Source organism: Taudactylus pleione, unplaced genomic scaffold, assembly GCF_031769625.1.
Source record: "Taudactylus pleione unplaced genomic scaffold, aTauple2 ptg000117l, whole genome shotgun sequence".
NCBI classification, from domain to species: domain Eukaryota; kingdom Metazoa; phylum Chordata; class Amphibia; order Anura; family Myobatrachidae; genus Taudactylus; species Taudactylus pleione.
The window spans coordinates 15,018,648-15,035,133 of NW_028284519.1; the positions used below are offsets into that span (position 1 = coordinate 15,018,648).

General features: G+C 34.5%; 2 non-coding genes across 2 annotated transcripts; both read right to left on the minus strand.

Moving 5' to 3' along the window:
• Window positions 1-9,172: 9,172 nt before the first annotated feature.
• TRNAD-GUC (transfer RNA aspartic acid (anticodon GUC)) lies at window positions 9,173-9,244 on the minus strand. Its single transcript has one exon. It is a non-coding gene; the product is annotated as a tRNA-Asp (tRNA).
• Window positions 9,245-11,317: 2,073 nt separating this feature from the next.
• On the minus strand, window positions 11,318-11,389 carry TRNAD-GUC (transfer RNA aspartic acid (anticodon GUC)). The gene has a single exon. It is a non-coding gene; the product is annotated as a tRNA-Asp (tRNA).
• Window positions 11,390-16,486: the final 5,097 nt, after the last annotated feature.

The window sequence follows — 16,486 nt, forward strand, 5'->3', positions numbered from 1 at the left end:
GATAAGGCATTTTTGTTATCTCAATGAAACAAAGTGAAACAGCATGCAAAAAAAATAGATTAAAAGTTCAAAACTCCCCGTCGGGGAATTGAACCCCAGCCTCCCGCATGACAGGCGGAAACACTTCACACTATACTAACGAGGACTTACTTGGTCAATTTTTGGCAAAATAATATCAAAAAATATACCCAAAAAACATGTCATGGTTAGCTATCGAAATTTGTATGTCATTGGCCAAAGAGATTATATGCTACATTTTTTCAAGCTAATTTAAAACCCTAAAGAAATATTTAACCTATTATTTGGAAAAAGAAAAGTCAGTAATATTGACAACATAATTTTACTCTTGCAATGCATAGCACTCTAAAGTCTTTTCTCCTGCTCTAACCAAGCAGTGTATTGAATCACTATTTATTACTTTGATAAATATACCCAAAACCAGGTCATGGGGACCTCCTAAATTCTACTTGTAGCACTGGCCATGAAGCTTACATGCAAGATTTTTTTCAAGTTGACATAATCCCTGGATTCAATTTAGATAAGGCATTTTTGTTATCTCAATGAAACAAAGTGAAACAGCATGCAAAAAAAGAGATTAAAAGTTCAAAACTCCCCATCGGGGAATTGAACCCCAGCTCCCGCATGACAGGCGGAGACACTTCACACTATACTAACGAGGACTTACTTGGTCAATTTTTGGCAAAATATGATCAAAAAATATACCCAAAAAACATGTCATGGTTAGCTATCGAAATTTGTATGTCATTGGCCAAAGAGATTATATGCTACATTTTTTCAATCTAATTTAAAACCCTAAAGAAATATTTAAACTATTATTTGGCAAATGAAAAGTCAGTAATTTTGACAACATAATTTTACTCTTGCAATGCATAGCACTCTAAAGTCTATTCTCCTGCTCTAACCAAGCAGTGTATTGAATAACTATTTATTACTTTGATAAATATACCTAAAGCCAGGTCATGGGGACCTTGCAAACTGTACTTGTAGCACTGGCCATGAAGCTTACATGCAAGATTTTTTTCAAGTTGACATAAACCCTGGATTCAATTTGGATAAGGCATTTTTGTTATCTCAATGAAACAACGTGAAACAGCACACATAAAAGAGATTAAAAGTTCAAAACTCCCCGTCGGGGAACTGAACACCGGTCTCCCGCGTGACAGGCGGGGATACTCACCACTATACTAACGAGGACTTACTTGGTCAATTTTTGGCAAAATTTGATCAAAAAATATACCCAAAAAACATGTCATGGTTAGCTTTCGAAATGTGTATGTCATTGGCCAAAGAGATTATATGCTACATTTTTTCAAGCTAATTTAAAACCCTAAAGAAATATTTAACCTATTATTTGGAAAATGAAAAGTCAGTAATATTGACAACATAATTTTACTCTTGCAATGCATAGCACTCTAAAGTCTTTTCTCCTGCTCTAACAAAGCAGTGTATTGAATCACTATTTATTACTTTGATAAATATACCCAAAACCAGGTCATGGGGACCTCCTAAATTCTACTTGTAGCACTGGCCATGAAGCTTACATGCAAGATTTTTTTCAAGTTGACATAATCCCTGGATTCAATTTAGATAAGGCATTTTTGTTATCTCAATGAAACAAAGTGAAACAGCATGCAAAAAAAGAGATTAAAAGTTCAAAACTCCCCATCGGGGAATTGAACCCCATCTCCCGCATGACAGGCGGAGACACTTCACACTATACTAACGAGGACTTACTTGGTCAATTTTTGGCAAAATATGATCAAAAAATATACCCAAAAAACATGTCATGGTTAGCTATCGAAATTTGTATGTCATTGGCCAAAGAGATTATATGCTACATTTTTTCAAGCTAATTTAAAACCCTAAAGAAATATTTAAACTATTATTTGGCAAATGAAAAGTCAGTAATTTTGACAACATAATTTTACTCTTGCAATGCATAGCACTCTAAAGTCTTTTCTCCTGCTCTAACCAAGCAGTGTATTGAATCACTATTTATTACTTTGATAAATATACCCAAAACCAGGTCATGGGGACCTCGTAAATTCTACTTGTAGCACTGGCCATGAAGCTTACATGCAAGATTTTTTCAAGTTGACATAAACCCTGGATTCAATTTAGATAAGGCATTTTTGTTATCTCAATGAAACAAAGTGAAACAGCATGCAAAAAAAGTGATTGAAAGTTCACAACTCCCAGTCGAGAAATCAAACCCCGGTCCTCTGCAGGTCAGGCGGGGATACTTCACACTATACTAACGAGGACTTACTTGGTCAATTTTTGGCAAAATATGATCAAAAAATATACCCAAAAAACATGTCATGGTTAGCTATCGAAATGTGTATGTCATTGGCCAAAGAGATTATATGCTACAATTTTTCAAGCTAATTTAAAACCCTAAAGAAATATTTAACCTATTATTTGGAAAATGAAAAGTCAGTAATATTGACAACATAATTTTACTCTTGCAATGCATAGCACTCTAAAGTCTTTTCTCCTGCTCTAACCAAGCAGTGTATTGAATCACTATTTATTACTTTGATAAAAATACCCAAAACCAGGTCATGGGGACCTCGTAAATTCTACTTGTAGCACTGGCCATGAAGCTTACATGCAAGATTTTTTTCAAGTTGACATAATCCCTGGATTCAATTAAGATAAGGCATTTTTTTTATCTCAATGAAACAAAGTGAAACAGCATGCAAAAAAAATAGATTAAAAGTTCAAAACTCCCCATCGGGGAATTGAACCCCAGCCTCCCGCATGACAGGCGGAAACGCTTCACACTATACTAACGAGGACTTACTTGGTCAATTTTTGGCAAAATAATATCAAAAAATATACCCAAAAAACATGTCATGGTTAGCTATCGAAATTTGTATGTCATTGGCCAAAGAGATTATATGCTACATTTTTTCAAGCTAATTTAAAACCCTAAAGAAATATTTAAACTATTATTTGGAAAATGAAAAGTCAGTAATATTGACAACATAATTTTACTCTTGCAATGCATAGCACTCTAAAGTCTATTCTCCTGCTCTAACCAAGCAGTGTATTGAATAACTATTTATTACTTTGATAAATATACCTAAAGCCAGGTCATGGGGACCTTGCAAACTGTACTTGTAGCACTGGCCATGAAGCTTACATGCAAGATTTTTTTCAAGTTGACATAAACCCTGGATTCAATTTGGATAAGGCATTTTTGTTATCTCAATGAAACAAAGTGAAACAGCACACAGAAAAGAGATTAAAAGTTCAAAACTCCCCGTCAGGGAATTGAACCCCGGTCTACCGCGTGACAGGCGGGGATACTCACCACTATACTAACGAGGACTTACTTGGTCAATTTTTGGCAAAATTTGATCAAAAAATATACCCAAAAAACATGTCATGGTTAGCTTTCGAAATGTGTATGTCATTGGCCAAAGAGATTATATGCTACATTTTTTCAAGCTAATTTAAAACCCTAAAGAAATATTTAACCTATTATTTGGAAAAAGAAAAGTCAGTAATATTGACAACATAATTTTACTCTTGCAATGCATAGCACTCTAAAGTCTTTTCTCCTGCTCTAACCAAGCAGTGTATTGAATCACTATTTATTACTTTGATAAATATACCCAAAACCAGGTCATGGGGACCTCCTAAATTCTACTTGTAGCACTGGCCTTGAAGCTTACATGCAAGATTTTTTTCAAGTTGACATAATCCCTGGATTCAATTTAGATAAGGCATTTTTGTTATCTCAATGAAACAAAGTGAAACAGCATGCAAAAAAAGAGATTAAAAGTTTAAAACTCCCCATCGGGGAATTGAACCCCAGCTCCCGCATGACAGGCGGAGACACTTCACACTATACTAACGAGGACTTACTTGGTCAATTTTTGGCAAAATATGATCAAAAAATATACCCAAAAAACATGTCATGGTTAGCTATCGAAATTTGTATGTCATTGGCCAAAGAGATTATATGCTACATTTTTTCAAGCTAATTTAAAACCCTAAAGAAATATTTAAACTATTATTTGGCAAATGAAAAGTCAGTAATTTTGACAACATAATTTTACTCTTGCAATGCATAGCACTCTAAAGTCTTTTCTCCTGCTCTAACCAAGCAGTGTATTGAATCACTATTTATTACTTTGATAAATATACCCAAAACCAGGTCATGGGGACCTCGTAAATTCTACTTGTAGCACTGGCCATGAAGATTACATGCAAGATTTTTTCAAGTTGACATAAACCCTGGATTCAATTTAGATAAGGCATTTTTGTTATCTCAATGAAACAAAGTGAAACAGCATGCAAAAAAAGTGATTGAAAGTTCACAACTCCCAGTCGAGAAATCAAACCCCGGTCCTCTGCAGGTCAGGCGGGGATACTTCACACTATACTAACGAGGACTTACTTGGTCAATTTTTGGCAAAATATGATCAAAAAATATACCCAAAAAACATGTCATTGTTAGCTATCGAAATGTGTATGTCATTGGCCAAAGAGATTATATGCTACAATTTTTCAAGCTAATTTAAAACCCTAAAGAAATATTTAACCTATTATTTGGAAAATGAAAAGTCAGTAATATTGACAACATAATTTTACTCTTGCAATGCATAGCACTCTAAAGTCTTTTCTCCTGCTCTAACCAAGCAGTGTATTGAATCACTATTTATTACTTTGATAAAAATACCCAAAACCAGGTCATGTGGACCTCGTAAATTCTACTTGTAGCACTGGCCATGAAGCTTACATGCAAGATTTTTTTCAAGTTGACATAATCCCTGGATTCAATTAAGATAAGGCATTTTTTTTATCTCAATGAAACAAAGTGAAACAGCATGCAAAAAAAATAGATTAAAAGTTCAAAACTCCCCATCGGGGAATTGAACCCCAGCCTCCCGCATGACAGGCGGAAACACTTCACACTATACTAACGAGGACTTACTTGGTCAATTTTTGGCAAAATAATATCAAAAAATATACCCAAAAAACATGTCATGGTTAGCTATCGAAATTTGTATGTCATTGGCCAAAGAGATTATATGCTACATTTTTTCAAGCTAATTTAAAACCCTAAAGAAATATTTAACCTATTATTTGGAAAATGAAAAGTCAGTAATATTGACAACATAATTTTACTCTTGCAATGCATAGCACTCTAAAGTCTATTCTCCTGCTCTAACCAAGCAGTGTATTGAATAACTATTTATTACTTTGATAAATATACCTAAAGCCAGGTCATGGGGACCTTGCAAACTGTACTTGTAGCACTGGCCATGAAGCTTACATGCAAGATTTTTTTCAAGTTGACATAAACCCTGGATTCAATTTGGATAAGGCATTTTTGTTATCTCAATGAAACAAAGTGAAACAGCACACAGAAAAGAGATTAAAAGTTCAAAACTCCCCGTCAGGGAATTGAACCCCGGTCTACCGCGTGACAGGCGGGGATACTCACCACTATACTAACGAGGACTTACTTGGTCAATTTTTGGCAAAATTTGATCAAAAAATATACCCAAAAAACATGTCATGGTTAGCTTTCGAAATGTGTATGTCATTGGCCAAAGAGATTATATGCTACATTTTTTCAAGCTAATTTAAAACCCTAAAGAAATATTTAACCTATTATTTGGAAAAAGAAAAGTCAGTAATATTGACAACATAATTTTACTCTTGCAATGCATAGCACTCTAAAGTCTTTTCTCCTGCTCTAACCAAGCAGTGTATTGAATCACTATTTATTACTTTGATAAATATACCCAAAACCAGGTCATGGGGACCTCCTAAATTCTACTTGTAGCACTGGCCTTGAAGCTTACATGCAAGATTTTTTTCAAGTTGACATAATCCCTGGATTCAATTTAGATAAGGCATTTTTGTTATCTCAATGAAACAAAGTGAAACAGCATGCAAAAAAAGAGATTAAAAGTTTAAAACTCCCCATCGGGGAATTGAACCCCAGCTCCCGCATGACAGGCGGAGACACTTCACACTATACTAACGAGGACTTACTTGGTCAATTTTTGGCAAAATATGATCAAAAAATATACCCAAAAAACATGTCATGGTTAGCTATCGAAATTTGTATGTCATTGGCCAAAGAGATTATATGCTACATTTTTTCAAGCTAATTTAAAACCCTAAAGAAATATTTAAACTATTATTTGGCAAATGAAAAGTCAGTAATTTTGACAACATAATTTTACTCTTGCAATGCATAGCACTCTAAAGTCTTTTCTCCTGCTCTAACCAAGCAGTGTATTGAATCACTATTTATTACTTTGATAAATATACCCAAAACCAGGTCGTGGGGACCTCGTAAATTCTACTTGTAGCACTGGCCATGAAGCTTACATGCAAGATTTTTTCAAGTTGACATAATCCCTGGATTCAATTTAGATAAGGCATTTTTGTTATCTCAATGAAACAAAGTGAAACAGCATGCAAAAAAAGAGATTGAAAGTTCAAAACTCCCAGTCGAGAAATCAAACCCTGGTCCTCTGCAGGTCAGGCGGGGATACTTCACACTATACTAACGAGGACTTACTTGGTCAATTTTTGGCAAAATATGATCAACAAATATACCCAAAAAACAAGTCATGGTTAGCTATCGAAATGTGTATGTCATTGGCCAAAGAGATTATATGCTACAATTTTTCAAGCTAATTTAAAACCCTAAAGAAATATTTAACCTATTATTTGGAAAATGAAAAGTCAGTAATATTGACAACATAATTTTACTCTTGCAATGCATAGCACTCTAAAGTCTTTTCTCCTGCTCTAACCAAGCAGTGTATTGAATCACTATTTATTACTTTGATAAATATACCCAAAACCAGGTCATGGGGACCTCCTAAATTCTACTTGTAGCACTGGCCATGAAGCTTACATGCAAGATTTTTTTCAAGTTGACATAATTCCTGGATTCAATTTAGATAAGGCATTTTTGTTATCTCAATGAAACAAAGTGAAACAGCATGCAAAAAAAGAGATTAAAAGTTCAAAACTCCCCATCGGGAAATTGAACCCCAGCTCCCGCATGACAGGCGGAGACACTTCACACTATACTAACGAGGACTTACTTGATCAATTTTTGGCAAAATTTGATCAAAAAATATACCCAAAAAACATGTCATGGTTAGCTATCGAAATTTGTATGTCATTGGCCAAAGAGATTATATGCTACATTTTTTCAAGCTAATTTAAAACCCTAAAGAAATATTTAAACTATTATTTGGCAAATGAAAAGTCAGTAATTTTGACAACATAATTTTACTCTTGCAATGCATAGCACTCTAAAGTCTTTTCTCCTGCTCTAACCAAGCAGTGTATTGAATCACTATTTATTACTTTGATAAATATACCCAAAACCAGGTCATGGGGACCTCGTAAATTCTACTTGTAGCACTGGCCATGAAGCTTACATGCAAGATTTTTTCAAGTTGACATAAACCCTGGATTCAATTTAGATAAGGCATTTTTGATATCTCAATGAAACAAAGTGAAACAGCATGCAAAAAAAGTGATTGAAAGTTCACAACTCCCAGTCGAGAAATCAAACCCCGGTCCTCTGCAGGTCAGGCGGGGATACTTCACACTATACTAACGAGGACTTACTTGGTCAATTTTTGGCAAAATATGATCAAAAAATATACCCAAAAAACATGTCATGGTTAGCTTTCGAAATGTGTATGTCATTGGCCAAAGAGATTATATGCTACATTTTTTCAAGCTAATTTAAAACCCTAAAGAAATATTTAACCTATTATTTGGAAAATGAAAAGTCAGTAATATTGACAACATAATTTTACTCTTGCAATGCATAGCACTCTAAAGTCTTTTCTCCTGCTCTAACCAAGCAGTGTATTGAATCACTATTTATTACTTTGATAAATATACCCAAAACCAGGTCATGGGGACCTCCTAAATTCTACTTGTAGCACTGGCCATGAAGCTTACATGCAAGATTTTTTTCAAGTTGACATAATTCCTGGATTCAATTTAGATAAGGCATTTTTGTTATCTCAATGAAACAAAGTGAAACAGCATGCAAAAAAAGAGATTAAAAGTTCAAAACTCCCCATCGGGAAATTGAACCCCAGCTCCCGCATGACAGGCGGAGACACTTCACACTATACTAACGAGGACTTACTTGATCAATTTTTGGCAAAATTTGATCAAAAAATATACCCAAAAAACATGTCATGGTTAGCTATCGAAATTTGTATGTCATTGGCCAAAGAGATTATATGCTACATTTTTTCAAGCTAATTTAAAACCCTAAAGAAATATTTAAACTATTATTTGGCAAATGAAAAGTCAGTAATTTTGACAACATAATTTTACTCTTGCAATGCATAGCACTCTAAAGTCTTTTCTCCTGCTCTAACCAAGCAGTGTATTGAATCACTATTTATTACTTTGATAAATATACCCAAAACCAGGTCATGGGGACCTCGTAAATTCTACTTGTAGCACTGGCCATGAAGCTTACATGCAAGATTTTTTCAAGTTGACATAAACCCTGGATTCAATTTAGATAAGGCATTTTTGATATCTCAATGAAACAAAGTGAAACAGCATGCAAAAAAAGTGATTGAAAGTTCACAACTCCCAGTCGAGAAATCAAACCCCGGTCCTCTGCAGGTCAGGCGGGGATACTTCACACTATACTAACGAGGACTTACTTGGTCAATTTTTGGCAAAATATGATCAAAAAATATACCCAAAAAACATGTCATGGTTAGCTTTCGAAATGTGTATGTCATTGGCCAAAGAGATTATATGCTACATTTTTTCAAGCTAATTTAAAACCCTAAAGAAATATTTAACCTATTATTTGGAAAATGAAAAGTCAGTAATATTGACAACATAATTTTACTCTTGCAATGCATAGCACTCTAAAGTCTTTTCTCCTGCTCTAACCAAGCAGTGTATTGAATCACTATTTATTACTTTGATAAATATACCCAAAACCAGGTCATGGGGACCTCGCAAACTGTACTTGTAGCACTGGCCATGAAGCTTACATGCAAGCTTTTTTTCAAGTTGACATAAACCCTGGATTCAATTTGGATAAGGCATTTTTGTTATCTCAATGAAACAACGTGAAACAGCACACAGAAAAGAGATTAAAAGTTCAAAACTCCCCGTCGGGGAATTGAACCCCGGTCTCCCGCGTGACAGGCGGGGATACTCACCACTATACTAACGAGGACTTACTTGGTCAAATTTTGGCAAAATTTGTTCAAAAAATATACCCAAAAAACATGTCATGGTTAGCTTTCGAAATGTGTATGTCATTGGCCAAAGAGATTATATGCTACATTTTTTCAAGCTAATTTAAAACCCTAAAGAAATATTTAACCTATTATTTGGAAAATGAAAAGTCAGTAATATTGACAACATAATTTTACTCTTGCAATGCATAGCACTCTAAAGTCTTTTCTCCTGCTCTAACCAAGCAGTGTATTGAATCACTATTTATTACTTTGATAAATATACCCAAAACCAGGTCATGGGGACCTCCTAAATTCTACTTGTAGCACTGGCCATGAAGCTTACATGCAAGATTTTTTTCAAGTTGACATAATCCCTGGATTCAATTTAGGTAAGGCATTTTTGTTATCTCAATGAAACAAAGTGAAACAGCATGCAAAAAAAGAGAAATATAAAAGTTCAAAACTCCCCATCGGGGAATTGAACCCCAGCTCCCGCATGACAGGCGGAGACACTTCACACTATACTAACGAGGACTTACTTGGTCAATTTTTGGCAAAATTTGATCAAAAAATATACCCAAAAAACATGTCATGGTTAGCTATCGAAATTTGTATGTCATTGGCCAAAGAGATTATATGCTACATTTTTTCAAGCTAATTTAAAACCCTAAAGAAATATTTAAACTATTATTTGGCAAATGAAAAGTCAGTAATTTTGACAACATAATTTTACTCTTGCAATGCATAGCACTCTAAAGTCTTTTCTCCTGCTCTAACCAAGCAGTGTATTGAATCACTATTTATTACTTTGATAAATATACCCAAAACCAGGTCATGGGGACCTCGTAAATTCTACTTGTAGCACTGGCCATGAAGCTTACATGCAAGATTTTTTCAAGTTGACATAAACCCTGGATTCAATTTAGATAAGGCATTTTTGTTATCTCAATGAAACATAGTGAAACAGCATGCAAAAAAAGTGATTGAAAGTTCACAACTCCCAGTCGAGAAATCAAACCCCGGTCCTCTGCAGGTCAGGCGGGGATACTTCACACTATACTAACGAGGACTTACTTGGTCAATTTTTGGCAAAATATGATCAAAAAATATACCCAAAAAACATGTCATGGTTAGCTATCAAAATGTGTATGTCATTGGCCAAAGAGATTATATGCTACAATTTTTCAAGCTAATTTAAAACCCTAAAGAAATATTTAACCTATTATTTGGAAAATGAAAAGTCAGTAATATTGACAACATAATTTTACTCTTGCAATGCATAGCACTCTAAAGTCTTTTCTCCTGCTCTAACCAAGCAGTGTATTGAATCACTATTTATTACTTTGATAAATATACCCAAAACCAGGTCATGGGGACCTCGTAAATTCTACTTGTAGCACTGGCCATGAAGCTTACATGCAAGATTTTTTTCAAGTTGACATAATCCCTGGATTCAATTAAGATAAGGCATTTTTTTTATCTCAATGAAACAAAGTGAAACAGCATGCAAAAAAAATAGATTAAAAGTTCAAAACACCCCGTCGGGGAATTGAACCCCAGCCTCCCGCATGACAGGCGGAAACACTTCACACTATACTAACGAGGACTTACTTAGTCAATTTTTGGCAAAATTTGATCAAAAAATATACCCAAAAAACATGTCATGGTTAGCTTTCGAAATGTGTATGTCATTGGCCAAAGAGATTATATGCTACATTTTTTCAAGCTAATTTAAAACCCTAAAGAAATATTTAACCTATTATTTGGAAAATGAAAAGTCAGTAATATTGACAACATAATTTTACTCTTGCAATGCATAGCACTCTAAAGTCTTTTCTCCTGCTCTAACCAAGCAGTGTATTGAATCACTATTTATTACTTTGATAAATATACCCAAAACCAGGTCATGGGGACCTCGCAAACTGTACTTGTAGCACTGGCAATGAAGCTTACATGCAAGCTTTTTTTCAAGTTGACATAAACCCTGGATTCAATTTGGATAAGGCATTTTTGTTATCTCAATGAAACAACGTGAAACAGCACACAGAAAAGAGATTAAAAGTTCAAAACTCCCCGTCGGGGAATTGAACCCCGGTCTCCCGCGTGACAGGCGGGGATACTCACCACTATACTAACGAGGACTTACTTGGTCAAATTTTGGCAAAATTTGTTCAAAAAATATACCCAAAAAACATGTCATGGTTAGCTTTCGAAATGTGTATGTCATTGGCCAAAGAGATTATATGCTACATTTTTTCAAGCTAATTTAAAACCCTAAAGAAATATTTAACCTATTATTTGGAAAAAGAAAAGTCAGTAAAATTGACAACATAATTTTACTCTTGCAATGCATAGCACTCTAAAGTCTTTTCTACTGCTCTAACCAAGCAGTGTATTGAATCACTATTTATTACTTTGATAAATATACCCAAAACCAGGTCATGGGGACCTCCTAAATTCTACTTGTACCACTGGCCATGAAGCTTACATGCAAGATTTTTTTCAAGTTGACATAATCCCTGGATTCAATTTAGATAAGGCATTTTTGTTATCTCAATGAAACAAAGTGAAACAGCATGCAAAAAAAGAGATTAAAAGTTCAAAACTCCCCATCGGGGAATTGAACCCCAGCTCCCGCATGACAGGCGGAGACACTTCACACTATAATAACGAGGACTTACTTGGTCAATTTTTGGCAAAATATGATCAAAAAATATACCCAAAAAACATGTCATGGTTAGCTATCGAAATTTGTATGTCATTGGCCAAAGAGATTATATGCTACATTTTTTCAATCTAATTTAAAACCCTAAAGAAATATTTAAACTATTATTTGGCAAATGAAAAGTCAGTAATTTTGACAACATAATTTTACTCTTGCAATGCATAGCACTCTAAAGTCTTTTCTCCTGCTCTAACCAAGCAGTGTATTGAATCACTATTTATTACTTTGATAAATATACCCAAAACTAGGTCGTGGGGACCTCGTAAATTCTACTTGTAGCACTGGCCATAAAGCTTACATGCAAGATTTTTTCAAGTTGACATAAACCCTGGATTCAATTTAGATAAGGCATTTTTGTTATCTCAATGAAACAAAGTGAAACAGCATGCAAAAAAAGAGATTGAAAGTTCAAAACTCCCAGTCGAGAAATCAAACCCCGGTCCTCTGCAGGTCAGGCGGGGATACTTCACACTATACTAACGAGGACTTACTTGGTCAATTTTTGGCAAAATATGATCAAAAAATATACCTAAAAAACATGTCATGGTTATCTATCGAAATGTGTATGTCATTGGCCAAAGAGATTATATGCTACAATTTTTCAAGCTAATTTAAAACCCTAAAGAAATATTTAACCTATTATTTGGAAAATGAAAAGTCAGTAATATTGACAACATAATTTTACTCTTGCAATGCATAGCACTCTAAAGTCTTTTCTCCTGCTCTAACCAAGCAGTGTATTGAATCACTATTTATTACTTTGATAAATATACCCAAAACCAGGTCATGGGGACCTCGTAAATTCTACTTGTAGCACTGGCTATGAAGCTTACATGCAAGATTTTTTTCAAGTTGACATAATCCCTGGATTCAATTTAGATAAGGCATTTTTGTTATCTCAATGAAACAAAGTGAAACAGCATGCAAAAAAAATAGATTAAAAGTTCAAAACTCCCCGTCGGGGAATTGAACCCCAGCCTCCCGCATGACAGGCGGAAACACTTCACACTATACTAACGAGGACTTACTTGGTCAATTTTTGGCAAAATAATATCAAAAAATATACCCAAAAAACATGTCATGGTTAGCTATCGAAATTTGTATGTCATTGGCCAAAGAGATTATATGCTACATTTTTTCAAGCTAATTTAAAACCCTAAAGAAATATTTAACCTATTATTTGGAAAAAGAAAAGTCAGTAATATTGACAACATAATTTTACTCTTGCAATGCATAGCACTCTAAAGTCTTTTCTCCTGCTCTAACCAAGCAGTGTATTGAATCACTATTTATTACTTTGATAAATATACCCAAAACCAGGTCATGGGGACCTCCTAAATTCTACTTGTAGCACTGGCCATGAAGCTTACATGCAAGATTTTTTTCAAGTTGACATAATCCCTGGATTCAATTTAGATAAGGCATTTTTGTTATCTCAATGAAACAAAGTGAAACAGCATGCAAAAAAAGAGATTAAAAGTTCAAAACTCCCCATCGGGGAATTGAACCCCAGCTCCCGCATGACAGGCGGAGACACTTCACACTATACTAACGAGGACTTACTTGGTCAATTTTTGGCAAAATATGATCAAAAAATATACCCAAAAAACATGTCATGGTTAGCTATCGAAATTTGTATGTCATTGGCCAAAGAGATTATATGCTACATTTTTTCAATCTAATTTAAAACCCTAAAGAAATATTTAAACTATTATTTGGCAAATGAAAAGTCAGTAATTTTGACAACATAATTTTACTCTTGCAATGCATAGCACTCTAAAGTCTATTCTGCTGCTCTAACCAAGCAGTGTATTGAATAACTATTTATTACTTTGATAAATATACCTAAAGCCAGGTCATGGGGACCTTGCAAACTGTACTTGTAGCACTGGCCATGAAGCTTACATGCAAGATTTTTTTCAAGTTGACATAAACCCTGGATTCAATTTGGATAAGGCATTTTTGTTATCTCAATGAAACAACGTGAAACAGCACACATAAAAGAGATTAAAAGTTCAAAACTCCCCGTCGGGGAACTGAACACCGGTCTCCCGCGTGACAGGCGGGGATACTCACCACTATACTAACGAGGACTTACTTGGTCAATTTTTGGCAAAATTTGATCAAAAAATATACCCAAAAAACATGTCATGGTTAGCTTTCGAAATGTGTATGTCATTGGCCAAAGAGATTATATGCTACATTTTTTCAAGCTAATTTAAAACCCTAAAGAAATATTTAACCTATTATTTGGAAAATGAAAAGTCAGTAATATTGACAACATAATTTTACTCTTGCAATGCATAGCACTCTAAAGTCTTTTCTCCTGCTCTAACCAAGCAGTGTATTGAATCACTATTTATTACTTTGATAAATATACCCAAAACCAGGTCATGGGAACCTCCTAAATTCTACTTGTAGCACTGGCCATGAAGCTTACATGCAAGATTTTTTTCAAGTTGACCTAATCCCTGGATTCAATTTAGATAAGGCATTTTTGTTATCTCAATGAAACAAAGTGAAACAGCATGCAAAAAAAGAGATTAAAAGTTTAAAACTCCCCATCGGGGAATTGAACCCCAGCTCCCGCATGACAGGCGGAGACACTTCACACTATACTAACGAGGACTTACTTGGTCAATTTTTGGCAAAATATGATCAAAAAATATACCCAAAAAACATGTCATGGTTAGCTATCGAAATTTGTATGTCATTGGCCAAAGAGATTATATGCTACATTTTTTCAAGCTAATTTAAAACCCTAAAGAAATATTTAAACTATTATTTGGCAAATGAAAAGTCAGTAATTTTGAAAACATAATTTTACTCTTGCAATGCATAGCACTCTAACGTCTTTTCTCCTGCTCTAACCAAGCAGTGTATTGAATCACTATTTATTACTTTGATAAATATACCCAAAACCAGGTCGTGGGGACCTCGTAAATTCTACTTGTAGCACTGGCCATGAAGCTTACATGCAAGATTTTTTCAAGTTGACATAAACCCTGGATTCAATTTAGCTAAGGCATTTTTGTTATCTCAATGAAACAAAGTGAAACAGCATGCAAAAAAAGTGATTGAAAGTTCAAAACTCCCAGTCGAGAAATCAAACCCTGGTCCTCTGCAGGTCAGGCGGGGATACTTCACACTATACTAACGAGGACTTACTTAGTCAATTTTTGGCAAAATATGATCAAAAAATATACCCAAAAAACAAGTCATGGTTAGCTATCGAAATGTGTATGTCATTGGCCAAAGAGATTATATGCTACAATTTTTCAAGCTAATTTAAAACCCTAAAGAAATATTTAACCTATTATTTGGAAAATGAAAAGTCAGTAATATTGACAACATAATTTTACTCTTGCAATGCATAGCACTCTAAAGTCTTTTCTCCTGCTCTAACCAAGCAGTGTATTGAATCACTATTTATTACTTTGATAAATATACCCAAAACCAGGTCATGGGGACCTCCTAAATTCTACTTGTAGCACTGGCCATGAAGCTTACATGCAAGATTTTTTTCAAGTTGACATAATCCCTGGATTCAATTTAGATAAGGCATTTTTGTTATCTCAATGAAACAAAGTGAAACAGCATGCAAAAAAAGAGATTAAAAGTTTAAAACTCCCCATCGGGGAATTGAACCCCAGCTCCCGCATGACAGGCGGAGACACTTCACACTATACTAACGAGGACTTACTTGGTCAATTTTTGGCAAAATATGATCAAAAAATATACCCAAAAAACATGTCATGGTTAGCTATCGAAATTTGTATGTCATTGGCCAAAGAGATTATATGCTACATTTTTTCAAGCTAATTTAAAACCCTAAAGAAATATTTAAACTATTATTTGGCAAATGAAAAGTCAGTAATTTTGACAACATAATTTTACTCTTGCAATGCATAGCACTCTAAAGTCTTTTCTCCTGCTCTAACCAAGCAGTGTATTGAATCACTATTTATTACTTTGATAAATATACCCAAAACCAGGTCATGGGGACCTCGTAAATTCTACTTGTAGCACTGGCCATGAAGCTTACATGCAAGATTTTTTCAAGTTGACATAAACCCTGGATTCAATTTAGATAAGGCATTTTTGTTATCTCAATGAAACAAAGTGAAACAGCATGCAAAAAAAGTGATTGAAAGTTCAAAACTCCCAGTCGAGAAATCAAACCCTGGTCCTCTGCAGGTCAGGCGGGGATACTTCACACTATACTAACGAGGACTTACTTAGTCAATTTTTGGCAAATATGATCAAAAAATATACCCAAAAAACAAGTCATGGTTAGCTATCGAAATGTGTATGTCATTGGCCAAAGAGATTATATGCTACAATTTTTCAAGCTAATTTAAAACCCTAAAGAAATATTTAACCTATTATTTGGAAAATGAAAAGTCAGTAATATTGACAACATAATTTTACTCTTGCAATGCATAGCACTCTAAAGTCTTTTCTCCTGCTCTAACCAAGCAGTGTATTGAATCACTATTTATTACTTTGATAA